Source organism: Paramisgurnus dabryanus, chromosome 16 (assembly GCF_030506205.2).
Source record: "Paramisgurnus dabryanus chromosome 16, PD_genome_1.1, whole genome shotgun sequence".
Taxonomy (NCBI): Eukaryota; Metazoa; Chordata; class Actinopteri; order Cypriniformes; family Cobitidae; genus Paramisgurnus; species Paramisgurnus dabryanus.
Genome location: NC_133352.1, coordinates 19,672,998 through 19,692,289, shown reverse-complemented (window position 1 = coordinate 19,692,289; position 19,292 = coordinate 19,672,998). Strand labels below are relative to the sequence as shown.

The window sequence follows — 19,292 nt, the reverse complement described above, 5'->3', positions numbered from 1 at the left end:
ATCTATTCATTAATTTTTATAGTGGAAGGAGATACGTGCTGTTTCTTGCTAATTGTAAGCAGCTGGATGGAGAAGAGTGCAAGGGAGACTGGCAGGTCATATAGCAGGTTGCCAGCCATGCACCCATGCAGAGCGTGATAAGATAAAAGCACCGTCACAGACTAGCACCCAGCCTTTTGTCATCCATATTCGCATAGATATAGAGAGATCAGGGAAACTCAGATAGACTTGCAGACCTCCAACATCTCCATAGATACCATTGGAGTAGCCGGAGGCAGACGATTTAATCTGACCAAACATATCTGAGAAATCAAGAGAATCTGCTAAAGATAAGATCTAGAATGAGAGTTTTTAAATTGAAAAAAGCTGATAGTGAGCTAATAAAAAACACCTTGATTGGTCATTCCTGTAAAGCTCAGAGTATTGCGTTAGCAGTGCAAAAGTTCACGAGTTCAAACCCAGGGAACACACATAAAAGCTTCTGCCAAATGCCTTATAGGATCCCAATGAATAGTATTAGTATTGTACACTCTACAAAATGCTGGGTTCATCCCATGGTTGGGTAACATATAAACAAACCAACGCTATCTCACAAGAATTCATACATGTTTTATGACAGTGGTGGCAGGTGACTTCTTTTTTCGAGGGCACTCGATGCGAAGTTCGTCACAACATGTATGTAGCCCGTCATGTGTGTGGTTCGTAATTTCAAAATATGTGTTCTGCACTTCGAGTGAACCTATGTGCAACACATGTCTTGTCAAAATAAGTGCCTCCTGCAGACGCGTCTAAAGGGTTTATGATAAAAGAGAACCTCGCGTTTGCCAGATACTCGCATAATCTCATGCGTAATCAGAGTTTACTGTTAAGTGAATGTCATGCGTATATTTTGTGAACGTGAAGGGGATCGCACACCGGCCGCGCCACTCAGCGCCGCGGCGTTCTAAAAAAAATCGAATACATTGTTTTCTATGAGTATCCGCACACCGGCGCCGCCAGGTGGCGCCTGTCCGCGCCGCCCAGCTGTGACTCAGGAAGTTTCTCAAATCCCTGTCGCGCCACACAGCGCCACTCACATAGTTTAACATTAAATAACATTATATTTGTCCCAAATCATTAACGATTAACATTGGCTGCTAACGTATATTTTGCATTTTAAAGTAGACGCTATCTGACGAAGCTTGCGCTATTTAATGTGCACTTCCGGTTTACAATACCTCCGAGTTGTCCTAGACGCGACTCGACGCGGCGCGACGCTGAGCTGCACAGCTGGTGTGCGATCCCCTTGAGCGTCTCTTTTATCATAAATGGTTTTGATGGGTCTGCAGCAGGCACTTATTTTGACAAAACACGTGATGCACATGGTTCACATGACGCAACAAACACATATTTTGAAAACACAAGCAACACTCCGAACACATCACTTAAAAAAAGTATTCATTTAATTTACTAAATTGTTTTAAGGTAAGCTACATTTAAACAAAAGTTTGTTTTGTTTGTTTGTTTGTTTGTTTGTTTGTTTGTTTTTTAAATGTAGCTTAAATAAATCGATTTTGACCACTTACCTTAAAAATTGAGTAAATTTTATGAATAATTTTTTTCAGTATATTTTGAATTTGCGCCCCTCGGATGAGCAGTCACAAGCCGCCACAGTTTTACGAGTTGGCTAATTCATATTACACTGAAAAAAATGATTCATTCAATTTACTCAATGTTTTTAAGGTAAGTGGTTGCAATCAATTTATTTAAGCTACATTTAAACAAAAAAGATTAGTAAAGTAAAATAAAATAAAAAACTTTGTTTAAATGTAGCTTAAATAAATTGATTGCAATCACTTACCTTAAAAAAATTGAGTAAATTGAATGAATCATTGTAATTCATACGACCACATTTGTACGATTGGCTTGACCCCTGTGACGTTGGGGTTAGATGCGGGGTTAGGGGATCGGTTTCTTAATGTTTTTTTTTTCATTTTCATTTCGATTTTGCACAATTACCTTTGTATAATTGATTGATTGATACGAATTAGCTAACTCATGAAATATGTACGATTTCTCGTGAGATCAGGCTGGAACAAACCCAACTATTGGTTTAAATTCACCTACACTGAAAATTATTTTACTTTACTAATCTTTTTTGTTTAAATGTAGCTTAAATAAATTGATTGCAACCACTTACCTTAAAAAAATTGAGTAAGTTGAATGAATCATTTTTTTCAGTGTAGAAATATCCATATTTGACCTAAGCAGCATTGTGAGGTACAAATACATGATGCAGCCCTTCTATTTATGATATAGCCTAAATGACTGATGTATGAAATTATATTTAATTATCTTAATTGTCATCTTATTGTGCCACGATTGAACAATTTCATGTAATGAGAAAAAAAATAGTTTATGTCAGTTACGGGAAAGACCACAGTCAGGTTTTAATTTACAGTCTCTTAACGTGCAGTTCTCCGAAGTTACCACCTGAGGCCAGACCTCACAAGAGCAAATTAGCATTGTGCAAACATTGCAACATTTGTTTCACACAAGGTGTGCTCCTAAAATCTTTTATATCCAAATTTACTACACAGGAAAATCCATAAACGTTGGAAGTGTGTCAAAATAACAAACAGGTTTTTTCCACTGTTCGCACACTAAATTGTCCCTGCATCATCTTTGGTCCTCACGTTTTTACAACAAGTACAGCAGTCTGCTACGGTGGGCTCCATCTTGCAAATGCTAACCCTATCTGAAAGAGGTGGTTTGCTTAGTCTACTGGACCTTTATTTACTGCTACCCTTGTACACATATGTTTACAAAAACATACCCTACTCTTTCATAGATTTACATAAACCCTCATACAAAAGTAAACAACATGACAGAAATCACTGATGTGTAAAGGCATAATTCAATTGTAATTAATTACACATCGATCTCTCCAGTGGTTTTGTTGAGCTTTCTATCGCGAGGAGGCCAGTACAGACCCTGCAGCTGCAGAGGGCCCGAGCATCCATGTCTGTGACCTACCATGGGGAGTCTGAACAAAACACTTGGAGTGTCCTAGTGACGCAGGACCGCCAACCTCCATCTCCAGAGGCTTTCATTAGGTTTCAAAGGCTTCCTGGTTTAAGATTACTGCATAAACACGCGACTGCACTGACCACGCTCTACAGGGCACCGCGGAGCAGAACCGGCTGAAGACACAACTGCGCAGCCCCGCTGTGAATCAGGAGGATCCCATTTACGCTGCTATTTGAAGAAAAAAACGCCACACAAAGACAGGTGTGATTTTCATTACGTAACCCATGATAGGTTGGAGCAGAACCTTCATGTTCTCCTCACTTCAAAGGGCAAAACGATGCCACACCAAATCAGTCACCAGCCTGTCTGACCCCAATGGCACCATCAGAACAGATCTCCTTAAAACCCACCACACACCGAACTGTCCAACTTAGGGTCGATGAGTGGAGATACGGGACAGTGGGTAACACTGTGGTTGGTTGATGAGATGAGAGGTCCCAAAAGGCCCCTATATCCAATTATGCCCTCACACCATTGTTTCGAAAGTCCCTTGAAAGTTTGTTCTTTAAAGACATGTTAAAAAAGGCTCTCTCTGAAATGAGACGTCTATTCTTTCAACGGCCTTTTGCATAAGAAAGGCACCTCACTGCATGCATAATTTTGCTGAGTCATTGTTATGGCCCTTCTGACAAAAACCGCCAGCACGGGGGCTTTTGTCATGGACGCATCCATCTGCATCAAGACCATTAGAGGATATTTGCACTTCCTCAGTGCTGCAGGCCCAGTAGGGTTTTGACATGCAACAGAAGGCACTGGGCTTTGGCCGGCAGCTCTTCAGGTGCAGATTGGGGCAGAGCAAGAGGCAGCGCTCCTGTCAACCTCTGTGACGAACGGACAGAAGAGAGGCAGAAGCACGGGGTTGATTGATGGGCGAGCGAGCTGGACCGCTCTGTGTGGGATCCGATCTCCTGCATGTTTAGAGGGAGTTTCTACTTGTTGATGGCTGTGTATGCAGCAGAATGGATTGTCGAGTTGAAAGAGCACAAGAAACAAACCATCCCACACACAGACATACATGCAGCCAGAGTGACAGATGGGAAAAGTGTGTCTGCATAAAAGACTGGCCACATGAATCTGTGGATATACAGTACATGCATAGAAATATAAATGGTATTGGCATTGTTTAAAGCTTTTGAGTCGACAGTAACATGATGGGATTGTGATGCTTGTAACTACAAAACGAATGGAGTGAGTGTATAAGATGGAACAGCATTGGCATATATGCTTTTATATGTGAAAATAAAGCCATTTTATGTGATTGATTGTTTTCTGCATAAAATCATCCTGCATAATGTAAGAACATTGTGTGAAAATATAACCCTGATAACTTTCATTTTGACTGAGTAAGGACATGTCAAATATTGAAATTAAAGCGTAATCAAAGTTGATGCTCCTAATCTCACAATTTAATTATAAGACTTTAGCCTGTATTTCAGGTCCCAAAATACATTTTCCAAAACTTTTTCAATATGACTTTTATTAGTTTTATTAATAAGAATAAGACTTACTTTCAAAAAGATAGCTCAATCATACATGAATGGCTTTGGTTATAGACAGAACTAGGCCTTGGTTATATTTAGACATTTAAAGGTGGTGTGTGGACATTTTAGTGGAATCTAGTGGTGAGATTGTGAATTGCAACCAACAGCTCACCCCTCAATTTCAAAACGCATATGACAAACATGTTGTCGTCTGAGGCGTCCGAAACTGCCTACTTTCATACTTTATAGTAGGCGAAAGCAGTAGGTGAGGCAAGTAGTATGTCTGAATCCTTAGTATTCGGAAAACAGTACCCGGATGTTCATTTCCGGAAATATTCATTCGATGGACACTTTACTATCCTGTGAGCCCACGGGAGAGAGTTATCCAACAAAGAAGAAGAAGGAGAGGCGTTGTTTTATTGAAAAATGTCCAAAAGTGGTAACACGTCTTTTTCTAATGCAAAAAATATATATTAAACAGCTGTCCCTTGTGCTTAAAATGCACTTGTTTACCATCATTCCGGTTAATGACTTGTTGTTATGATGACGTACTGTTTGGTTATATTTTCAAAAAAAGTGGAATGTCCCTTTAAGTTCGTATTAAAAAGATTGTGCTCACTAGTGACCTATTACCTGCCAAGAATACTATATCAGACAATTTAAAAACCTCAGGTAACAGCTTTGGATCTCTACTGATGTTTTTATTTTAAGTGTAGAATACAGCATCAAGACTCAAAACGTATGTGAAAATGTAATAGTCATCTCACTTCTCACATGCATATCAGCCATCACCCCATGAAGTGGTTTGCTAAGTAACGATCAAATACCCCAAAACAGTCTGTCAATCTCTAACTCTCTGCATGTCACATATCCTTATTGTTATTTTTTCCACTTTTGGAATGCTGGCAGCTGCAGATAAGAATCTTGATTGAATTAAGTGCTGTTCCTAAAGCTCAGTGCTGTGCTGTGCCAGGTCTGGTGCATGTGTGTGTGTGTGTGATGCCAGCGGGCAGGGGGTACCTGTGGGCAGGCTCCTACTGGGACTCATTTGGAGCAGATATATCTCAATGTGTTCATTAGGACTGTGATTGGGCTTCACTCCTGTGGGGAAGACCGGCCTCCCCAATGCTGAATAGTCCTGATTGTACTCAGCATAAATTGCCATCTGTTTTAGTAGAGGAGAAGCAGAGGAGGAGAGAGAAAGTGTGAGCAGAATAAAAGAAAGTGGATTGAGATTCATAAGTGGAGGAAGTATAGATAAGTCATGAATTTATTGAATAACTAAAATGAATATGTTTAAAAGAACATTCAAATTAAAAGCCTACAGTATAAAAAAATCTTTGTTGCCTTCATTTTTTGTTGAATCAACTCAGATTTACAAGTCATTTCAACTCATTATTTATCGTGACAAGAGATAAGTTGCTTTAACTTATAAATTGAAGTTGACCTATTTTAACTATATTTTATAAGTTTTAACAATTCATATGTAGTCAAGATAAATAATAGTAAGTTGAATTGACTTGAAAAAATGTAAGGGTCAAATATTTTTTTACAGTTTAGAGATTTGTATTTGTAACCTTATGTATTGATAAATTAGAGTTTAACATTTCCTTACTCAATAATGTTAATAATACAATAAAATGCATAAGCATATCCAGTTACGTTTTTGCATAAAGCATAAAAAAGCTAAAATGTTCCTGTTATGGCATGCAATGTTACTTATGTGACGTCCTTGTCCCTTTTAGGTTAGCCAATAGGCAGCCATGACACAATATTTAGTGACAGCCATGTTTTTGCCCAATCCCTTTCTTTCAGACACACAAGCTAAAATGCATACATAATGCCTTTTTGGTTACATTTTACTTGAAGGGGTGTTCATAAGACTGACATGACGCCTTCATAATCATGACATGACACGTCATGAACATGAAGGACATTTTATGTACATTCATGACAATTGTCATTAATTGTCATTTGCTCAATTATGTAATGTTTAATGCAAAGATGACACTGTTTGAAATGTCTTTGTTATGACAACTTGACATAAACCAATACATCATAACTTATAAATTTATCTGTTATAAACATGACATAGCAGAAGTGTTAATACTCTGTCAAATAATTGTAACTACATCTTAACTGTATCTTACATCTAACAGAACTTGTTCTTCCTCACACAGAGGGTTCTAAAATTTCTGACATAGAATACATTTTTTTTTAATTAATTTAATTAGTTTCTCCAGCAATATGGACCCAACGCCATTTTAGGTAAAACTGTCTCCAAATGCAATAAAATATAATTTTATTAATTTTAATTATTATTATTATTATTATTGTTGAATGATTGCTTTTATTTGTTAAACACATGGAGAAAACAAACAAAAAAAACATTATGAACTGAAGAATATCCATGATGTTGTTACTATTTGACTATTTGAGTATATATGAGTATTAACACCTAATGACATTTATTGACAATTTACATTTGTACCACTGTAGTTGAGGTCAAGAAAAATATTTATGACACTGTTATAAAATGTATGACAGAGTATTAACATTTGGTGACATTTTAATGACAAATTATATTTGTACCACTGTATTTGAGGTCAAGAAAAATATTTATGACACTGTTATAAAATATATGACAGAGTATTAACATTTGGTGACATTTTAATGACAAATTATATTTGTACCACTGTAGTTGAGGTCAAGAAAAATATTTATGACACTGTTATAAAATATATGACAGAGTATTAACGCTTAATTTGATATTTCACTGCAAAACCCTCATTCAAAAAGTCTTCAGTCACTCTTCGCAGTCCTTTCTGAATAAAGGTAAAAGGTTTAAAAATCTGGTCAATATCCTGGTATATTCAGTAAACCTCCTTTAACAAGGTTAAAAGCTCTTGCACCTTGATGCACATGCGCCATAGTTCATCCAGTGTTGCTGAAAAAGCAATGTGGCGCTTGGTGGATTTTGCCAATGAACCGGTATATCTGATTAATCTGTGGCCAGGAATAATGGATTTGAAGCAAAAGCATTTGATGAAAGTTTCAAACATGCCGAGAGCATTCGGTCAATGTCATTATCATATTTTTTGACAAACGTTTCTGCAGCTCTTAATTTCCTAGTCAAACTAACCTTTAACTAGACATTAGTAGTTTAGTGTGTTCATTCTTTGTGACCACTCAAGATGTAAGCTTGCTTTTTATGTTTTATAATCCTAGTAGGAGGAATTAAGCAAAATCTTTATTGTTATAAACATGTGCATTAGAATTTCAATACTTTATCATTTCCCAGAATTCAGGTCAATTTGCATTCACAGAATTCAATTTCCTTCCCTCCATTTTCTTTCTTTCTTTCTTTCTTTCTTTCTTTCTTTCTTTCTTTCTTTCTTTCTTTCTTTCTTTCTTTCTTTCTTTCTTTCTTTCTTTCTTTCTTTCTTTCTTTCTTTCCTCTCTGTCACTGCATGGTCCTGAGAAGAAAGAAAGTGAAGAAGAAGAAGAAGAGGGCCGTGGCTTCTCACAGCTCGACTTTTTTGAAGCGTCTTTATCGGGCCTGGCAGCGGCGTCCTGCGTGTCCAAGCCTTGCCTCGCTTTTTATCTTTTGTGCTGGCCAAGGTGTGTCAAATGCACTGAGCTTTTGTGCAGCAGGGAAAGACGACACATCGCATTCTGTCTTCTGTCTCCAATGGGTAGAAAGGAGGGGTTGACAGGGGGATATAAGGGAGACAAAAAGCCAACTTACAGAGGGCCTGGACGCTTCAAAGCATGGTTGCACAAAGGCTTATGAAGCGTTACTTCATGCAGCGTTGTGCCAGATGTAATTGTGGGGTTCCCGAAGATAGAGAATCACGCCCAACCCAACGCCCCACCCCACAATATCTTGAAAGGCCCGCTGTTAAAAGGCGGCAAGGCCAGGAAGAGAGAAAGTTTGCTGCACTTTGATTCACCATAAACAACTGAGTAAATAAGCTATCCTTCGGGGATCCGTTACAAATTTCCCACTTGCTAACTCCAAAAGGTGATTTCACGCATTGAACTTGATAGGCGTTGAATGAATGGAGCCCTCCACCAGAATTCATAAAAAGCAAAGCTCTGCAAAGTGTCAAAGTATTTCATAACTGCTTCACACATTTCTAGTATCAGCAGGATCGGAGTCTCTGGCAGGCTCTTTTAAGTTTAAATTGAACTTTTGACAGGCAATGATGTTGATTCAGCGTTGATAAGCAGCGACTTTGCTTGGTGACTCCGTGCGTCGTGCGGGGACATGATAAGATAAGCCTTATTTGTCTTGATTTGGCCTCCAGCTGAGACATAAGCGTGTGTAGCGTGCATGTCTAAATATGTTTCTGGGCGCAAACAACTGAGAGGGTGCAGGTAACTTGGAAGTACCGCACCTTGTTGCGCCAAATAATGCATAATTGGAGATGACCCAGTGATTGGCTGAGGAGACGGGAGGTTTTGAAAGCTTCCAGATGAAGCTCTCCAGAGAACAAGGAGTTCCTGCGCTATTGGCGGCAAAAGTTTTATGTCCTCAAATATGGTGATTTCTTTGAATGCATCCATCCTGCTCACCACGGGTGGGCTAACAGGTACTTGGGGCTTGCCAGGTTGTTGGCATCAGGTGTGCACCGGCTCCAGAACTGATATGAATGAGGAATGAAGAGTGTTGAGTCAAGTGTTGACTTTTTGACTTCCAAACTGTCAGGGTCTAACAATTCTGAATTGCACAATCAAATGCCAATTATTGGTGGAGATTGCAGTGTGCATTACATTAGCGCTGTGCCCATTAGAGATGTGGCCTATTGGCTACGCACTTCCAACATCAGTATTTCTAATGAATTGGGTAGGTCTTGTTGTTTTGAAAAGCAAGGCTGATTTGCTGGATTAGATTCATTAATGTACAATGTAATTCCCCCTCATTCGCTATTTGCCTAAATGTGTCCTAAAAGTGTTGTTAGGGAGCTGCTTAATTACTTTTTCTATGATCTGAAGTGAGGTCTTCTACTGATTTAAGTGGATGTGAAGATGCCCTTGTACATCCAAGCGATGTTAAATGGCACCTGGCAAAGTGGGGAAGGCATAGGTGTTCTTTGCATATTAATGGCAAGGTGGCTATGAAAGAGAATAATTCATTCTCTATGCAAGAACACATGTAGCAGAACTACTGACTGATACAAGTATACTTCTGACTTTGCACTTTGCAAATAATGACTGATGATTCTGTTAACATGTTAGATTATTTTTTGTTGTGTAGTAAATATTAAAAACTGCATATGCTAAATCATTTTAGGAATTCAGATGCAAAACACTCAAAGTATGTCTGACATGTTTCTTTATAAATCAGTCTTATGTTTAGGTTCAGTAATTTCATTGTAATGGAAGGGTTATGAAAATGTTATTAGTCAGTAATTGAAATGACTTATGTTCCACCTTTGTCATTTCATTGACAATTTCGCAGCAAAACCCTCTAAGTTACATGGATGCTTTTTTGGTTAAAAAAAAAACTCAAAAAACAAAATCACTGAAGATGCAACTAGAAACATTGCAAATGTCAGAAGTCAGAATGTCAGAATGTAAAAACTTAACCACACATTAGGGGGCGCTGTGATCCATGTCACTGCTGCATTCGTGTTGTTTTCAGGTCCAAGTAGGCTACTTATAAGAGACACAAGTTTGAATGTGAAACACGGTTGTTTTGCATGCTGTCATTCATCCAATTCCTCCTCAGTATACTTAAAGGGACAATGCGTAGTTTTGTGAATGTCGATGTCTTTATTCATAAATATATCCTCATTTGTGTTAATTTACCTCTGCCAATGATCTGACTTTTCTTTGTAAGCTTAGAATTTTTTCTCTTTATTAACATTGAACGGGTAAGTCCAAGAAGGATTCCATCTCGTTCTGCCATACTATAATAGCAGAGAGGGACAAAAAGCATAAGGAGTTTCCACAACGAGCTTTCGTTCAGAAAACGTGAACCAACTGAAACGGACAAGGAGATCAGTCAGTACATAAAACCTACCGTAGTTGCAACACGCATTTGGAAAAGCGAGGCGCTAGAGAGCACTATTCGTTTGAATGCAAAATACAATTTCACCACTAGATGGGGAAAATCCTACTTATTGTCCCTTTAAAGTACTTTGCTGAAAAATCAAAATGGCGTTTAGCAGATTTTGCCAACAAAGCTGTATTCCTGAAAGGCCTGAGGCTAAGATTATATTAGATGAACATATAATACATGCTAAAGCATTCGGTTAATATCATAAATAAAATAAAAGTACAAGAAGAAACAAAAGTTTTCACTGCAGCAGTACATTTTCAAAAAGTACACCTTTGTATCTAAAAGGTGCATATTGGTACCTCAAAGGTACACATTAGAGGTACATACTGTTACCCACCAAAAAGTACATATCTGTACCAAAATGGTACATATTAGGACCTTTTTAAAAGGTACTGTGCCATGACAGCATTTGTACTTTTATTTCTGAGAGTGTTGACCGAGGTGACGTTTGGTGCCTTTTGCATCTGAGCTCCTAATTTGTTGTCATAATTTATTTTACTACAAAACCTCCTGTTGAAGGAGATGCTTTTGCAAGAACAAGAGAAAGACATGATAGGTAAAAATCTAAATAGGACACAAAACCAACTTCTGGGAGTTTCCTCAAGGTTACAGTGAAACTGCAGTGTGCTGGAGGCATAACACAAGAGGCGGTATTCACTTAAAGTGTGGAGTAGACAAAGTGCACTGGACTGATGAACTGTTTTGTTGGCATTCTCCTGTAGACAGTAACAGCTGGACACAGTGTGTGATTATGGGTGTGGTGCTTAAAAGGCTAAAAAATACATTTATATTGATGAGCACCTCCACACGTTTTGCAGGGTATGTATATTAAAAACAGAAAGGTGTGAGGGTCATACGGTAATCACCTCCACAGAAAAGGTTCAAAATTTCCACATAAGATACACAAGGTGTACTGAGAACTAGACTGAGCACAGTGGTGACTGAGTGACCTGTTTGTGTTTCAGATCACCAAAGCGGTAAAGTGGGGGCTTCGAATGATGCTTTAACCCACCCTATACACTAAAAGGTACAAAAGCTACCACTGAGATGGTACCCTTTGAAAAGGTCAAATATAGATAGGTATACATTTGGTAAATAAGTACCTTTGAGGTACTAATACGCACTATTTAGGTACTTTTCGAAAGGGTGCCACCCCACTGACAGCGTTTGTACCTTATTTTTAACCTGAAGTTAACACACACACACACACACACATTGGTGTGCAGATGAAATAACAGGAAGGCTATAAAGTTTACAAACGTTTATCGTAAATTATTTAAGTGATACTATCTACTTCATATTACTGTATTTAATTCAATTCCCTTTTATTTTATTTCTCCCCTAAGGAATTTTGTAAACATTAGAAACCTATTGATTTATCAATAAAACAACTAACAGAGTAACTTTAAATGGATAAAATATTCCTTTGGGTACGATATATATTCAATTCTCTCATCCTTGTCAATCAGTGACATATTGAGCTTTTACGCATTCAATAAATAGCAGCAAATTACTAAATTACAGATTTTTAAATGTATGACACAAACTGTTTCAATTCTCATGTCTTCTTGCTTCCAGAAAACAAAAGGGCGAAGAAAACACACTTCATTTATTATATGGTTTCTTTAGACTGGCCTCGAGAAGTCCAATATACACACACGCAAATAGGAGAAAATGAAAATGTCTTTAGCGTTGAACAAGGCCGTTAAACATATGCATGCATAACATGTTGAGGCTGCAGCCTCCTGCTGGGAGCAGGGACGACAAAGCCTCTCTAAAAGGAATACCTCTGGGATCGCTAATGATTAATTAGCTCGTGTCATTAAATGAAGCAAATGTCACCCAAACTTCCTAGGGAAGCTGTCACACCACGTGCGCTCGCTAAAACTCCCCAAGGGGCCGCGAGCAGCCAGGGCTGTGTGATAAGCGAATACTGACACCTGCTGGTCAAACACAGAACTGCAATCTCGTTGCTTATTAACGTTGAGATACTCCACGTTGTACGGTCCACGTTGAGATACTCTAGTAATATGGCCACTAAAGGGTTACCAGAGGGGTTTCGCTTTAATGCCAAAAGAAAGAAAAAACTAAAGTTACAGTCCAAAAAATGCTATCTTAACCCAGCGCTGGTTCAGAAAGGGACGAGCCTAGCCACTGGGTTAAATTAATATAGAAAATGCTTACATTTGATCCAGCAATGAGTTAAACCAACCCAGCATTTTGGGTTGAAACAACCCAGCATAGGTAATTACAACCGGAGGGGCTGGGCTTGTCCCAATGCTTGAAAATAACCCAGCATTTTTATTATTATTATTATTATTATTATTAAAACCCTGATTAACTCAGAAAGTTTGGATCAATATGCAAAAGTGTGAAAACCATATTTGACTAAAAATAAAACACCAACTCTAATTCTGCTGAGTTATTTTTAACCAAATAATGGGTAAACATTGTCCGGTATTGGACAAAACACATGTTGGGTTTATAAATAAACCTATGCTGGGTTGTTTCAATGCAATGCTGGGTTGTTTCAACTCAGGTTTGGGACAACCCGGCATAGGTTTATTTGTAAACCAACATGTGTTCTGTCCAATATTTACCCAGCATTGGGTTAAAAAAAATGCAGAATTAAGAGTGAGGAGAGGCCATAACCTTTTTGATTTTAGGAACCATTATCGTCCACAACAATATTAAAGCCCTCCCTCACAATTTCTACCCAATAAAACATTCTTGACATAACTAAAGATGTATATTTGCTAGAAATATAGACTTTTTTTGCTTCTGATTCGCCTTATTTTAAATTGTTTTACATCCTCTTGAGGCCCCCTTGGAAGATTGTTGATGCCCTCTAGTGGGCAGACCCCTAGTTTAGAAAATATTGGTTTAGGTGAACTTTTCATCCGTATATGCTAAATTCATACAAAACAATGAAGGAAACAGACTTACCTTCTTTTACCCAAGTATCAATACACAGACTCTGAAACAATCCGGTAAGTCTAAGGACTGAGGCCTGAACATATACAGTCTCCATTAGTGATAACTGTAGTGCGGTCACTATAACCCTTCTGCTTTCTGTTCATTTTGGTTCTTGCTTTCTCTTTCTCTTTCTCTCTCTCTCTCTCTCTGGGTCTGTCTCTCGATCTCTCTCAATTTTTCTGCTCATTCTCTGACTGGTCTATGGGGTTGAATGGTGACTAGTGCTGCCTGTCTGACTCATTAGAAGAAGTCCAGCCAACTGTGCAAGAGAGGCTTTCTCTTTTCAACAAAATCCTGAGGGGACGACGGAAGTGCACAGGAGGAGGAGAACCAAATGTTCGAATGTCCCCCAAAAATCATTGATAAACACATTACGAGCACACACAGGACGCCCCCGGAACAGTCTTAACACTCACACTGCCTTGCTTGTACAATGGCACACCTGTCAGAGAGTTTCCACTCAGTAAGCACGGCCAAAGCGCCTGGGCCCTCCCTCTGCTCTTCTCTACGTGGTGCTGCGGTGTTGCGTGTCTGAAAGAAGTCTTTATTCAGATGCTTTGCTTTCTCGGCTATGACCGTTAGATAAAGGCGTTATTTTACATTGATGTGAACATGCATGCACTCTTATTCTATCATTCCCTCTTTCTTTTTTTCTTAAACACACACACATACGCTGTGACTATTGTGCAGAATGGTGGTTTGTGGTTTTATTGTGTGTGGGGTGTTTTCTTTGAGGTTGGGGTGGCCGCACACGCCCTCCGGGAGGCAGTGATGGACACATGGAATGGTGCTTTGATGGAGTTATGAGTGCCAGCGCAAAGCTCTCTATAGTCTTCATTGGTAAGGGGGTGAAGGGTGACCTGGGCTAATCCTCTGATCGACTCTTTGGTGTTGTGCCGTCTCATGTGCTTTCAACTACAACATCATTACGAAGAGCTTTCAATGGCATTTTTTATGTATTTATGTAGCCTAGATAGCTCAATAATTATCTGACCAAATTATTATTTTTTATTTGAGGGAAGAATTGTATTTATTATAAACGTATTCTTTCTGTTTGTCAGCATAAATCATCAGTGCCAGCTGATAACACATCTGCCATCTTAGGCTATTGTCTAGTTAGCACCCAGACAGCGAGTCGGACACCTCCTGCTAAACTGGCCATGCGATGTGTATGTTTCAGGGCCGCCTGTCAGACAGTGAGATTTAATTAAAGTCTACTTTGTTCCTTTAAGCTGTCTTTCCTTCAATGACCATAAAACACCACTACTCTGAAATTAATTAGACCGTCTGTATTTGGTAGACACGGGGCGGACCCTTAATGGGCGATGGCAGAATCACCTTCCTCTGAAAGGAGGCTTACATTTAAGACACTTTATTTTAACACACTTGAGGTTTGTTGTTTTTTGTGGTCATTACCCTTTTCAATCTTGGCTTTTATGCAGCTGTGGCCCTGGCTAAAAAATAAAGGCCTTTGTACCGGCTTCATGAATACAAGCAATGGCTCCATGGCAGGTAGCCCTTATAGTAAGTTAATCTCTTGAAAGAACCCCATACAAGTACTTTAAATGTCTTCCTTTGGCCCAGTGAGGACTGTCATCAATCGAGCACTTCTCTCCTTTGTGGCCGCGGTCCGGTCGCCTGAATGGGAAGCCCCGGCCTGTGACAATGGCTGCCAAGAGTGGCAAAGTAATCACCTTCCAGGGAAAGCATAAGTAATCACGTCTAAACTGTCTGAGCATCCATACAAACAGCATTGTGTGATCTGGGAATGTGAATGGGAGCTTTTCTAAAGTGCTTGTGCTTGCCGTGATTCTGTTTGTTTATCTGTCTGCACCAGAACTGCTCTGTCACTGTGTGCTTGGCCCTAATAAAGAAAGTGGGCTTTATGCATGCACATGTCTGTGTGCGTGCGTGCGTGTTTGTTTGGTGTTAGATATGTGCTTACATCACAATTCGAGTTTGGACAGTGAGACTCTTTTAATATAGTACAAATATAGTTGACTTCAGGTATACTCTTAAAGACTTTAAATAACTTTGTTATTATTAACTCACCCTCATGTTGTTTTATCCACCAATGTCTTTCTTAGTTCTTTATAACCTAAATTTAAAAAGAAAGTGTTGTTTCAACCTTCAAAAGGATACTAAAGTGTTAAATAAAACACTCCACTTAGCCTAAATATTAAGTGTCCTGAAGAACAACTAGTCCTCTACTTTCTTATTGTGGATATCACCGTTGTTTTATTTGTTACACGTTATTAAAAGAGAGGCACAAGTCAATATTTTTTTAATCAAATAATGGATTATATTGTAGTTTTTTTCACCAAACGCCTTCAGGTCACCTTAAAATACATTACATGGGTTTTTTATTCAACACTTGGGTCTTTTGAAGCTTGATGAGGTGGTCACCATCCACTCCCACTGTAGCCAGAAAACGCAAAACAATACTTTTTAAAATTTCCGAGTTTGGGTTGTGAAGAACAAAAAAGACATTTCGTTTTGGTTGAATTATCCTTTTGCAAATTAAGATTTGTCCAAATGAACTAAGTAAATACAGCCACTAGGTGGCACTGTTTTCCATTGGTGTTCAAAACTTGGCTTACACCAAAACTAATTTGGAGTGTATTGTCTGGTAAAAACATACACTGAAAAAATCTCCGGTTGCACATGATTGAATTAAAGTTTTCTTAAAATTATTTTTCTTAAAAAAAAAAATTTTTTTTTGGATCTGCGTAATTTAATAATGTGCACCCGTTCAACATGGTTGAATCAAGTTTTAATTTGAATTTATGTTAATTTAATTTTAATAAAACCTCATTTAATCACGTGCAACCGATGTCCCAGAAGTTTTTTTTTATTCAGTGTATTTTTATTGTTTATAGACCCTTTTACTGTTTGTGCACAATGACGATGTGGCAGGGCCGGAGTGGGGCCACTTTTCAGCCCGGGAGTTTCAGGCCCAAGACCGGCACACTTTTTCCATAGTGTTATTCCAAATTAGCACTTTTTTTAAATTGGATAAATAAAGCAACAGTTCAGCTCTTACTATAGTTTTTATTAATATCATGGTTCAACAAATAAGGTAAAAGTTAAATAATATTTCACTTAAGATAAGAAGTTAACAAAAATATTCCTCTACACTCTAAAAAAGGCTGGGTTACTTTTGACCCATAATGGGTAAATATTGGACAGAACACATACTGGGTTAAAAATAACCCAATGTTGGGTTGTTGTTATGCAACCATGGATTATAATAACCCAACAGTTGGGTTAAAACAACCCAGCACTGGGTCAATTTTAACCCAGCAGCGTGTTCTGTCTAATATATAAAATATATAAATAACCCAGAGTGTATTCCATAAGGAAAGGTTGATAAATTATTAGCATTGCTAATGCTATGAGGCCGATGATTAATGCAAATAGAAATTTTAAAGTCCTTATTAAAAAAGAAAACAATTTGATAAAAATATTGAATACAATATTGGGTAAATGGCATAACAAGTGATTTATAAGCTTTTTTAGGCTGGTCATTTTTTACTGGGAAAACAAAAGGTGTTATAGGGTTGTGAACACAACCTGAGGGTTAAATAACTTTAATTCATGTTGTTTACTCATGGCCTCCTCATTTTCAGCGGGGGACTGCTCAGAAGCTGCTTGCATAATATTTTTAAAGTCTATGAATCGCCATGTATACACAAAAGGGTAATATTTTAACAAAAAAATTTTTTGGCTTGTAAATAGTTTGACAACGGTATTAGCCGAATAATTACGTTGCTAATGCTAATCATTGCTAGGCTTATTTCTCTTTAAGTTACCTGTTGTTGTCCTCTTGAAAATAAATCTGTAAGTTTGGCACATTTGGCAGCATCATCCTCCAATGGATTTTTTCTTCAACCTGTTTTTTACGCCCTCCTCCTCTCAGACGCGTATTGTTACGGTAGGGCCGGCCCAGCCTACCGGAGAAAAGTTTTCTTGGACGTGCTATGGACCGAACCAACTCTATGGGAGGGGAGGGGAAAACTCCCTCACATGGTACAACCCATGCAGAGGCTGCGCGCTGCAGTGTCAATGCGAAACGTGTGAAGTGTCATTTAAGAGAAGATAGACTCACTAACGTGACAAATGTAAAAAAAAAAGAAAAAAAAAAAAACTCTCGACCGGCCCAAAAGTGAAGCGGCCCACCGGGAATTCTCCCGGTTCTCCCGATTACCCACCCCGGGCCTGCGATGTGGCAGCGTATGCGCGTGCATCTTGGAAGTATGGTAAGAATCAGCAGTGAAACAACACAGACAGAGAGAGTTATTAAAAAAAATGACTTTATCAACTTTTTCAACACAGCTAACGAAAAGTGGAGTGGATAGAAGACGTTAGCAGATAACCAAATATAAAGTGGCCAGATACATATATACGTATATTATATTGGTGCAACCAAACGCAACAACCAGACAATTTTGATGCTGGGAAACAGATTTGTTAAACTATCTAAAAAAACACGTTGCTAAAACACGTTAGAACCACTGGGGAACAACACCACTTCCGTTGCCAAGTTGCGCGCGCAGGCTATTTGATCACGTGCGTTGTAAAAGGGTCTATTATAAAGCTTAAATCTCTTTGATAATAACTGAACAAGATTGTAGAGGAAATGAAGATTAAGATGGTATTTTTAAGGTGTAATTATCAATCTGAAGACTAGATTTAATTTCTCATCAGAAATCATAAAAACATCAACAGTGCCTTAGCGACAAGTAAAGCTGGAAAGAAAAGTACTCCATGTTTAAACGAACTAAATAAATATAAAAACGTAAAGAGTGTATTACCACCAAACAACCCCTTATGCAATGACTCTCTTTAAACACAAGGTGATGCTAAACACCAGCAACACATTAATTGCTCCCATTTGTTTGTCTGAGTGGCTGAATTTCATTACTAATATTAGCACAACCCTAAAGTAAACATAACCTGATTAATAATAACCCCTGAGTCCACAAGGGTGTTCCGATGTGGTGTGATAAATCTAACTAGAATGCACAGTTAAGTATCTATACCCAGTGTTTCTGTAGAAGTCTATTATCTGAGAGATTATTAGTATTACTGGTATTACTAGTATTTATTACAATTTATTTTTTTTTGAGAAAAAAAAAATAGTCTTAAGTGTATGCTAAAAACAGTATTGCTGCTCTATATAGTGCACAGGTCTTTCCTCCTGGGACCAAAATGAAGAGTGTTAGACTAAAGATCTTAAGGTCTCGGGTTCAATCAAAGGTTTTGGCACTGGTAGCAGGGGACATTTCACAATACTTTTTTAAAAATGTAAAATAAATCTTTGGTGTCCCCAGAGTACATATGTGAAGTTTTATCTCAAAATATCATATAGATAATTTATTATAACATGGTAAAATTGCCACTTTGTAGGTGTGAGCAAAAATGTGCCGCTTTTGGGTGTGTCCTTTAAAATGCAAATGAGCTGATCTCTGCACTAAATGGCAGTGCCGTAGTAGGATAGTGCAGAATTGGGATCGGTATTATCCCCTTCTGACATCACAAGGAGAGCCAAATTTCAATGACCTATTTTACACATGCTCGCAAAGGGTTGTTTCTTTTCACGTTTTCTAAGCACTGGGGACCCAATTACAGCACTTAAACATGAAAAAAGTCAGATTTTCATGATATGTCGCTCCCCTCTTGTACTCTTTTCTATAAAT

General features: G+C 38.3%; 1 long non-coding RNA gene across 1 annotated transcript in view; it reads right to left on the bottom strand.

Moving 5' to 3' along the window:
- Positions 1-13,678, bottom strand: part of LOC135756293 (uncharacterized) — a 106,545-nt gene extending 92,867 nt beyond the window's left edge. The window contains exons 1-2 of the long non-coding RNA XR_012335248.1: positions 13,564-13,678; positions 5,571-5,715 (exon numbers count right to left, since the gene is read on the bottom strand). This is a non-coding gene — a long non-coding RNA (uncharacterized lncRNA). The remainder of the gene's footprint in view (positions 1-5,570; positions 5,716-13,563) is intronic.
- Positions 13,679-19,292: the final 5,614 nt, after the last annotated feature.